The following is a 10,067-nucleotide window of genomic DNA, read 5'->3' as shown; positions in this document are numbered from 1 at the left end:
TGCCTTGTGGGATTTGTAGTCCCTGCGGCCGGGCCGCGGGGCACGCTGGGTCTCGTAGTCTCCGACGCCGCGGGTCAGAAGCAGTGCTTGCTGGGAAGGATGCCGCCTCGTTGCTAGGAAACCGGAGCCCGCAGGCCAGGTGAGCTGGCGTCTCCCCGCGTCCTGGCGCGTAGGGGCAACGCCAGACCCTCCTGCCCCGGCGGCGGGCCCCGAGCCTCTCGACCCCTTCGCCCTTCCGAGCGCCGGCCCTGGCCGCTACGCAGCCTCGCCCGCGCTGCCTTGGAGCGTCTTCCCGCCGTGTGGTCGCACCCGCGTCCCTTTGGGGCGCCTCTCCACCCTCTATCCGACGTGCGAGGGGCCGGGTGCCGCCAGCCGCTCGGGGCTCTAGTCCGCAGGGTCCGCGGGCAGGCGGGTGGTTCTTTCACGGGGTCTCCGCGGTCGCAATGCCGTGGATTTGCTGGTTTGGGTTGGCTCAAATTGTTAATACGATGAGGGCCCCCGCAGAAAAAAAAGGGGGAAAAAAAAGGCCCCGAAGCTCTTTGCTTTGAAGAACAGTGGCAGTTCCTTTGAAGCTTCCCGCGCAGTTATATGTGACACTAGGTGTGTGCCCAAGGGAGGATACAGAACAGGACACAGATGTCCGTGGCAACATGATTCGCAGTAGCCAGAGGGGCAAGCAAGCTGAGGTCCCAGAACTGGTGGATGGCTACCCAAAGTGTGGTCTGTCCGTACAACCATGGGAAATCACTCGGCCCTAAACGAGGAACAAGGTGAACCTGGAAAGCATTATGCTCAGTGAAAGAAGCCAGTCCCAGAAGATTACATATTATATGATCCATTTACACGAAATGTCCGGAATAGGCAAATTCATGGAGACATTAAGATTAATAGTTACCACGGGCTGGGAAAGGGAAGGGGGCTGGGGGAGGTGATTGCTAAAGGGTACTGGGTTTCTTTAAAGGGCCATGGAAATACTCTAAAATTGCGGTGATGGTTGCACACATCTGTGAATTCACTAAAATCTACTGAACTGCACACTCCAAATGGCTGAATTGTGTGATATGTGAACTACACCTCAAAACTGTGTTTAATGTATATGTATGTGTTTACCTTGTGAACCCTAAAAATGAAACCGTCAGTTACTTTGCAAGCAAAATGGGTTTATTCTGGAATAACATTGCAACCTAGGACAAGCTAGCCACAAGAAAACCATAGGCACGTCTTGGGAACAGAAGGGAGGAGAGCTCTTTTACAGAGGGAGGGAAGAGTTGGGGGAGGGAGCTGTTATAAACTAAAAGTCCATTCGAGTAAACCGAGAGTTGGAAGTATAGTGGCTTCTTATTGGCTGAGCTGTTGCCCCAGGAAGAGAAAATCTTGCTTCCTCTTGCTGGGGTTCCGAAGTACTCTCCACCTGCAAGGTGTCTACCTTCCTGTTGGCTGTGTTGACAACTAGTGCTGTGCGTGAGCGCTCCCCCTGCTGGCCTCCTAACTCCATTATTTTAAAATATTAAAAAAAAATTTTTTTTTAATGTTTGTTTATTTTTGACAGAGAGAGAGAGAGAGAGAGAGCTTGAGTGGGAGGGGCAGAGAGAGGGAGACGCAGAATCCGAAGCAGGCTCCAGGCTCTGAGCTGTCAGCACAGAGCCCGACACGGGACCCAAACCCACGAACTGCGAGATCATGACCTGAGCTGAAGTCCATCACTCAACCAACTGAGCCACCCAGGCACCCCAAAAAATATTTATTTATTTTAGCGTGTGCAAGTGGGGGAGAGGCAGAGACAGGGGACAGAGGATCGGAAGCAGGCTCTGTGCTGACACGCTGACGGCAGAGAGCCTGACGTGGGGCTCAAACTCACGAACCTCGAGATCATGACCTGAGCTGAAGTCAGACGCTCAACTGACTGAGCCACCCAGGTGCCCACCCTCCTGATTCCATTCTAAACGCGATTTCCTTTTATTAATTTTCACATTTTCCCCTTTTGATCAAGATCGCTCTTTGAAAGCATCCTGATCAAGAGTCAGGTTTTCCATATTTAATGCTTTTGTCTCTCGGTGCTAGGGAGGACCTTTTCTGGTTGTCATGTTCCATGATGGAGGGAAAGTGCACAGCAGTTGGAAACCACTTAAGGCCACGCTGAGTAACAAGGAAGGTCAGGAGGGAGGACTTCCAGGTGCTCCCCATCTCTTGTGCGTGTTTATCAAGACCATAAGCATTGGAGATCATGGCTTTGGTACACCATTTTTACAAAAGTTTGACAGGTGACAAAATGCAAAACTTAGACAAAACAGAAGTAACACTACAATTCCAAATCGTGTGATGCTTCTAAACTAGGATCCTAGGTCTGAAAGTAGCCAACTGAAATATTTATTGGCACCTGTTCTGACTTAGGGGAGAAGAGTTCTCCCCACAAAGGCAAACCTGGAGTCACATATGCCTCCTGGAGGTCCCCACTTGAAGCAACCACAAAAGCAGAATAGTGAACGCCATGAGAGCACACAGGATCAGGTGCGTTTGGGGGGTTACAGTGCAGATATAAACATGATGCAATGACTGATGAACTCTTTGCAATAGCAAAACCTCAAGGATGTATTAAAACTATGTTGTTATCTTGGGGCGCCTGGGTGGCTCAGTCGGTTGAGTGTCCGACTTCGGCTCAGGTCATGATCTCACAGTCCATGAGTTCCAGCCCCACGTCGGGCTCTGTGCTGACAGCTCAGGGCCTGGAGCCTGCTTCAGATTCTGTGTCTCCCTCTCTCTCTCTGCCCCTCCCCCACTCTTGCTCTGTCTCTCTCTGTCTCAAAAATAAATAATAAAAACATTTTAAAAAATTAAAGAAAAAACTATGTTGTTATCTCAAAAGAACCGATTGGAAACAACTGTTACCCAATCAGACGGCCTGTGTGCTCGCTTCAGCAGCACATATACCAATCAGACAGCCTGTAAGGTTGCAAATTCAGAAGCTATGAATCTGGATAGGAATCCAGAGCCAGATACTCGTTCAGATGAAGGAAGGACTTGTGAATCCTGAGCCTTCTAACCATCCAGAAAAAACAGCTGAAAAGATGAATTTGTCACAGGTTCGTGATGAGGCTGTTTACAAAAGGCCATAATCAAAATAGATTTTGTCTTTCTCAAGGTTTTGGGAAATGCAGAAGCAAGGGCATTGTCTTTCTGTGAAAGAGAGAAGCAGCAGCAGTGAGAAAAGGTACAGGGGCCTGTCTGGACGTCTCGGGACAGTGTCTCGTCAGATGTCCTGTGCTTCAATTCTGGGAAGTCCACTCTCAGGACACCAGCTGGTGTGCAGGGCTAGTCGGGGTTTGGTGCTGTCTTCAGATGTGTCGTGTGAGTCCAAGAGTTTATTCCCTGGAGTTTGGCAGCACGAGGGTTGGTTCAAAGTTCCTGATAAGGGCCTTTCCAGTGAGGTTGAAGAGAGCCTTTCTGGATGTGTCATTTTCCCACAAATGAAGTCTCCAGATTGCAAGCTATGATGCTTCAGGTCGTTGTCTCCAGGAGCCCACTGTGAAAAAGATCGCTCTACCAAAGCATGGTTACTTGCTTTTTAATGTTTGTTTATTTTTGAGAGGGGGGGGAGCTCGTGGGGGAGGGGCACAGAGGGAGACAGAGAATCTGAAGCAGGCTCCCCGCCATCAGCACAAAGCCTGATGTGGGGCTGGAACCCACAAACCATGAGATCATGACCTGAGCTGAAGTTGGATGGATGCTCAACTTCATCCAACTGGACTGAGCCACCCAGGCGCCCCAAATCACGGTTACTTTTAATGGAAGCAATTAGACCTTTACAGTACTGACATGTATCTCCTTTTAGCAACTGTGGGTCAGGGAGGCAGGGCCAAGTGCACTGGGCATCTTGTGACTGCCTCAAAGGGTGAGAGTCTATGAGTTTCCAAGGGAGTGGATCTGAGGTTTAGACGGACCAACGGCAGTTCTTCTGACCAAGGTATTTGGACGGTCTCTACAAACTGTCCAATTAAGTCTTAAAAGTGTTATTTGTGTATCTGACAAACTCTGAGGATTGGGGATGAAATGCATGGTGACAGTGCTATAAAACCGGCTGAACGGCACAGACTTGCCAAAGCCACCGGCCAGTAAAATGGATTGCCCGGTCCTATGCAGTTCAAGAGGGGTTCCCAGGTAGGGATAATCTTTTCTAACCGAATTTTAGCCACAGAGGAAGCAGTGGCCTGTCTGTAAGAGAAAACTTTGGCCCAGCGAGAAAACATACAAACCGTGACAAAAACATACTTATGTCCACGAGATGGGCCAGCTGTATGAAAGCCATTGTGTGAATGGGATTCTGTGGACGGCACTTCGGACAGTTAGGACCGGAAGGTGGGCACTTCTCGTTGCCTCATTAATATTTCCCCACCAGTGTGGGTCACGAGTGCTGTCACTTTGTCAGTAGGTTAAATGCTCGTCCAGGGTAAGTAGTGGGAGTTTTAGACTTTCTGATGGGGCCAGATTATTATTTGGTCCAAACCAGAGCTCTCTTCCTTTCCAGCCAACGGTTCTTAGATTTCCCCCTCTGGGACCAATTGCTGGGCATCCACATTATCATATGAAAAAGCACCCTTCGGACCAGATTGGCCTTGGGAGCAGCGAGCTGTGGCAAATGGTGTCCGTAGGGTGGGAGGCTGCTGAGGAGTAAGGATGCTGTTTATCGCTTGGAGGTCCCGGACAAAACTTGCACCTCAGTCACTGAGTTTTCTCAAAGTGGGTGTTCCGGGGACGAGTGCGGGAGGCAGTGAAGCCCCAAGCCTGGTAGTCCCCTGTAACGGGCTTGATGCCTTGAGGGGCGTGCTTATTTACGGGGTATTCATTCGTTCTTGTTGGGAGGTGCACCGGTACTGCACTCTGCCTGTATCAGCTGAAGATTTTGCCCATAGAGAGGGTGGTAGATGACCCACTAGGGGCCAACAGCCAGTGTCCTCAGACTCAGCGATAGTGCCATCGAAGACACAGCATAAAAAAGATACTGAAGAATCATTTAATTTTCCCTGGTTGCCCATTTTGATTACTACTGTCAAATTCTAGAATTCTCTCCTCCTTTTGGGAGAAGCGAATTCTGACATGATGCTTTTCCAAGAAATCTCAGCCCAATAAAGGAGGACTAGAGGCAGAGGAACTGAGGAGAAAAGGGCGCATACCCCTCAAAGGGCCAGACAGGAGGAGTAGGCTCAGAGACAGGAACCTGTTGGGGTTTATGAGAGAACCCCACCATTGGAACCGTGTTAATACGTTGCAGCAGGGGCTGCATCAGAGCTGTGGGCTGGGCACCAGGCGCACAGTTCCAGGGCCAATAAGGACACAGAGAGGTTCTCTCCCAATCTGGAGAGAAAGGACCAGAGCCCCATCAGTAGGAATTAGGAGGACACTGGGACAGCCTCACGGGAGCACTCCGTCTTCCCCAGTGCCTTGGCTCTTTGTAGTAACAGCAGAAACAGGAGGCAGGGGTTGGGTTTGTTGAGGGGCCTTCATTTGCTGGAGCTGAAAATTGAGGATTGTAGTGGTCTTTCCTTTAGGTGACTCCTCGAGGATGCCAGCGAGCTGGTTTGCCAAATTAACTCAATCCGGAGTGGACATAGTTTCCCATTATATCTTGGTCCTTTTAACTAAAAGAGAACAACCCCAGTTCAGCCTGTCAATGGACATGGAGTTAAGAGCTACCAAGGTGGATTCAGCATCTACAGCAATCCAGAATGGCCTTCGAAGATAATGTGGAGTAGATGGTGATAGTCATGAACAGGTTCGTCAGGCTTTTGTGTGCAAGCCTGGATCTTGTTCTGATCGACAGGCTTAGGAAAAGCTGTAAGCATTCAGTGGAGATTTCCAGTGAATGTTCTAGCATCTTGCCAAAATTTAGGCATCTGTTTCTTTAAATCCCTTCCAGGATGTGCCTATTAGGATGTTTTCATCCGGTGTTTGGCCCGACCCTCACCAACACGCATGTGGACCCATTGATATAAATCTGAGCACTCAGATTAGTAAATTTGAATAACTATGTTAAATTCTTCAGCAAATTTATGGGGTCTCAGTCACTTTAGGAAACTCTTTCACTATGGCTCAAAACTCAGCCTTAATCCAGGCAACGTAAGCAATGTGGCGTTCTTCGGGACCCCCAGCAGAGTTAACTGTAGAGGGGTAGGTATTAATAGGCTTGGGAGAGGAGGGGTGAGGAGAAGTTTGGAGGGAAAAGGAAGCTCAGCAAAAGAGTTAGAATGGGAGATGGGTAGAGGGGGTGTTGGGGACAGTGAGGAGAGAAGAGAGGGAAACTGTGCCAGAGGTGGGGCCTGAGCGCAAGGCCGCCCCACCTGTCAAGAGACAAAGAAGATGGGGAGGGGACAAGGCCTCAGAAGCCATGTGGACATCTTTCAATTGTTTGCCTGCCTCGGTTAGTTTACAAATAGTACTTTGCAAAAAGGCAGACTTTGAATCCAAAAACTGTTTGGGAGCCTCAAGGTATCAATGAAAATAAGCATCCAATTCAGTTTCGACAATTTTAGAGCCCATGGCTGTCCGATTGAGTTGTGAGGAAGGGAATTTTGGGGAGCTCGAAAGTTCCCCATAAAGGCCATTGAAGTTGTAAATTGTTTTTTGTTAAGTTAGTCCATATAAGAATGCACGTGAGGAGGGAGCACAGTTTTTAATCATGGAACCGGCGGGGCTCCCAGAAGAGTGGGGGCAGGGGCACCCTCAAAGCATTTTGATCACTGGAATCCCATTTCCCAGAGGCTTTTCTCCAGAGCCAAGAGGAAAATTCCTGAACAGCACAGCCCCAGTAGGAATAGCCGGGCTCTAGAAAGGAGTCAGACAAAGGCCACATGAGTACTCTCTGAAAGGATGAAGCCTTAGAGCAGGTCCCGAATAAAGTCTGGAGAGCTCAAAACAGAGAGTGAAGCACAAATCCAGGCAAAAACTCACATTCAAACCCCAGGGTTGGTGAGGAAGCAGTGAGCCCAGCTGGCGCTGAGGGTGCTGGCACCTGTTTGCTCACCAGCCTCAGTCGCTGGGTGGGGTTGGGGGGGGGGCGGTGTGTGTGTGCGTCCTGCCTGCATCCCACTTCTGACACCTAGTAATGTTTTCCTTAAAAATAGATCTGCCAGTTATTTTACCAGCGAAATGGGTTTGTTTATTCAGGAATAGTAGAAAATTGCTATTTGGGACAAGCAAGCTATGACCAAACCATAGAGAGTTCCCTAGAACAGAAGAGAGAAATGCTCTTTTATAGAGCAAGTGGGGGAGTTGGGAGGACCTCTTATAAACTAGAAGTCCATTGGACTAAGAGCTGGAAGTGTAGTGACTTCTCATTGGCTGGGCCGTGATGGTCCCCCATTGGCTGGGTTGTTGAGGGAGAGGGAGGGGAGAAAACCCTCCTTCCTTCCCTGGGGCTGTGAAGCCCATTGGGAATGCAAAGGGCTGCGGGAGTGAGGGATGCACATGAGAGCTCCTCCTGTTGGTCTTCACTGAGTGTGAGTCAGGTTTCCTTTATTCTGTTTCACTGTATAGATATCTATATAGAGATGTACTCACCTGGCGCCCTTTCCCAGGCCCACCCACCAAGCATGGGGCCTGATTGTGATGTGACTCCAAGTCGCAGTCCCTGACCACTATGCTGAGCCTCCCAATAGGCCAGGCACCAGTAGATGTGCAAAGAAATGCTGGCCCCAGGAGGTGTGCTCTCTGGCTTGTGAAACCGAATAAAGGAACCCTTGTTTAGAATGGAGTTGGGAGACCAGCAGGAGGCATGCTCACTAGTTATCAACTGTAGAGCCAACAGGAAGAGACACACCTCGCAGGTGGATGCCACTTTACAACCCCAGGAGGAGGAAGCGAGCTTTCCTCTTAGGCAATAGCCTAGCCAGCGAGAGGCCACTACACTCCCAGCTCCCAGTTTACTCCAGGGGACTTCTGGTTCACAACAGGCCCCTAACCACCCCCTTCCTCTGTTCTGGGAACTCGCCTGTGGTTTTGCTGTAACTTTCGTGTCCCAGATTTGAATTCTCTGCTATTCCCAGATAAACTCATTTTGCTGGTAATTATGGTTGACGGTGTTATTTTTAAGGTTAACAAGCCTTCCAGGATGCCCTCTGTCCAGCCCTGGGCCAACTCCACACCCCAGGCCCTGACCCCACCCACACGGGCCTGGGCTGCCAACTTCTCTGTGGCCACCGTCCAGTGCACGTGCGAGTGTGAGGCTAGGGCTGCACCTTGGTCTCCGTCCCAAAGGCCACAAGGAGTCACACAAGGTCACTTTCACCCGAACTAGGACCGCGGTCCCCACTGCACTGGCCTGCCCAGACTGACACGCCGAGACTTGCTTTATCCAGGGAAGCGATGCTGGACCCGGGTGCCTAGAGCAGGTCAGCTCCCACCCCCCCTTCTTTCCAGCAAGCACCCCACGGGCTGGTTCCTCACTCTGCCCTGAGGGCCCCTCAGAGCCATCCTCAAGGCCCCTTTTCTCCACCCCAGCTCTGTTCCACCCAAATTCCCAGTGCTGCCCTCTGCTGTGGGGATAACTTCTTGGATATGGGTATTTCTCCCAAACTGTGCTGGGAGCCACCCCCCTCCTACGTGAAGGGGGCCACTGCCTCTCCAAGGCACAGACACTGGACAGGATAGGGCTGGGCGGGGGTGGAGCTGGATAGGGTCTGTCAGGTTTGGGGGCCGGAGTGGAACACCGGGCAGGGGCTGAGCCAGACCCCCGGGGGGTGCCCTCTGCCCTGAGTGCAGACCACATGTTAGTTAACAGTCGCCACCAGGCTCTGGCCACATGCCAGTGAGAATTCCCAAAGCTTTACAGACGCTAACTATTGTGGGGCACCTGGGGGGGGGGGCTCAGTCGGTTGAGCATCTGACCTCTGCTCAGGTCATGATCTCGTGGCTTGTGGGTTCAAACCCCACATCGGGCTCTGTGCGGACAGTTTGGAGCCTGGAGCCTCCATCGGATTCCGTGTCTCCGTCTCTCTCTGCCCTCCCCCCGTTCATGCGTGCTCTCTCTGTGTCTCAAAAATAAATAAGAACATTAAAAACAAAAAACAAATGCTAACTACTGTGACCTCCACACCCTCTCGGGTTCTATTTTTCGTCTCTGGCTGAGAGACGGAGATGCTGAGGCACAGAATGTTGGTGAGCCCCCTACTCTCAGCTCTTCTGTCCCCACTGGAACCTAGAGCTTCTCCCGACCCCCCTGCTCTGCAAGGAGCGGTCCACCTGCGGCCTCGCCCCTGGGCCTGAGCTCGCCTCCACCGTGTCCCCGCCTGGACCACTACCCTTCACTCTGGGTACAGCCTGGCTCAACCCTCCCTTCAGATACGCGTGGCCTGGCAGGGTCCACCATGGGACTCAGGAGCGGGGAAGTTGTCTCAGAAGCCCGGCACTTTGTGGCTCAGGTGGCCTGGTGGCAGGTCAGAGCACTTAGCAGAGCAGCTCTGACGACATGGTCCAACACCCCGTGCCTGGGGCTCGCAGGGGGCCCGAGTCAGCAGGACTCACCCCGCCTGGGGAAGGGCCCAGCGGCCCTGGGCTTCCTCAGCCACACAGGCGATTGCCTGAAGGCCCAGGCACCGGGGGCCGTGAAGGCGGCCGATTCTGGCCTCTCTCAGGCGTAGCTGGTCCTGTGAGCACAGCACATGGAGCCACAGATCTGGGTGGCATGTGTCCTGGCCTCAGATCCCAAGGTTTCCCAAGGCCCGAAGGACCCACATTCGTGGTGGTAAATACTGAAAGTATTCACAGAAATGCTCTCGTAAAACACCCTTACAGGGAAGGGAGAGAAATCTGCGGGTGTCGGGACGACGCCTGTAAGTCTGTAAAGGTGAACACACTGCGGAGAACTCCCCCACATTCCGTTTTCTGAGGGCTGACGGAGAGGTTGGGGCTACGGGACTGTCAGCCCAGGCAAGAACGACTCTCTGCTCCTTAAAAACAGGAGCTGCTGGGAATTTAAGGCCCAGAGGCCTTGGCCAGGAGAGCATCAGGGAGACAGAGCTGCCCCCGGGGCGAGGACATCAGGGCCTGGGGTCCCCACCCTGAAGCCCTGGTCTGAC

This window comes from Puma concolor, chromosome D1 (assembly GCF_028749965.1).
Source record: "Puma concolor isolate L17-30 chromosome D1, mPumCon1.1.hap2, whole genome shotgun sequence".
Lineage (NCBI taxonomy): Eukaryota > Metazoa > Chordata > Mammalia > Carnivora > Felidae > Puma > Puma concolor.
This window is presented reverse-complemented; position numbering follows the sequence as displayed.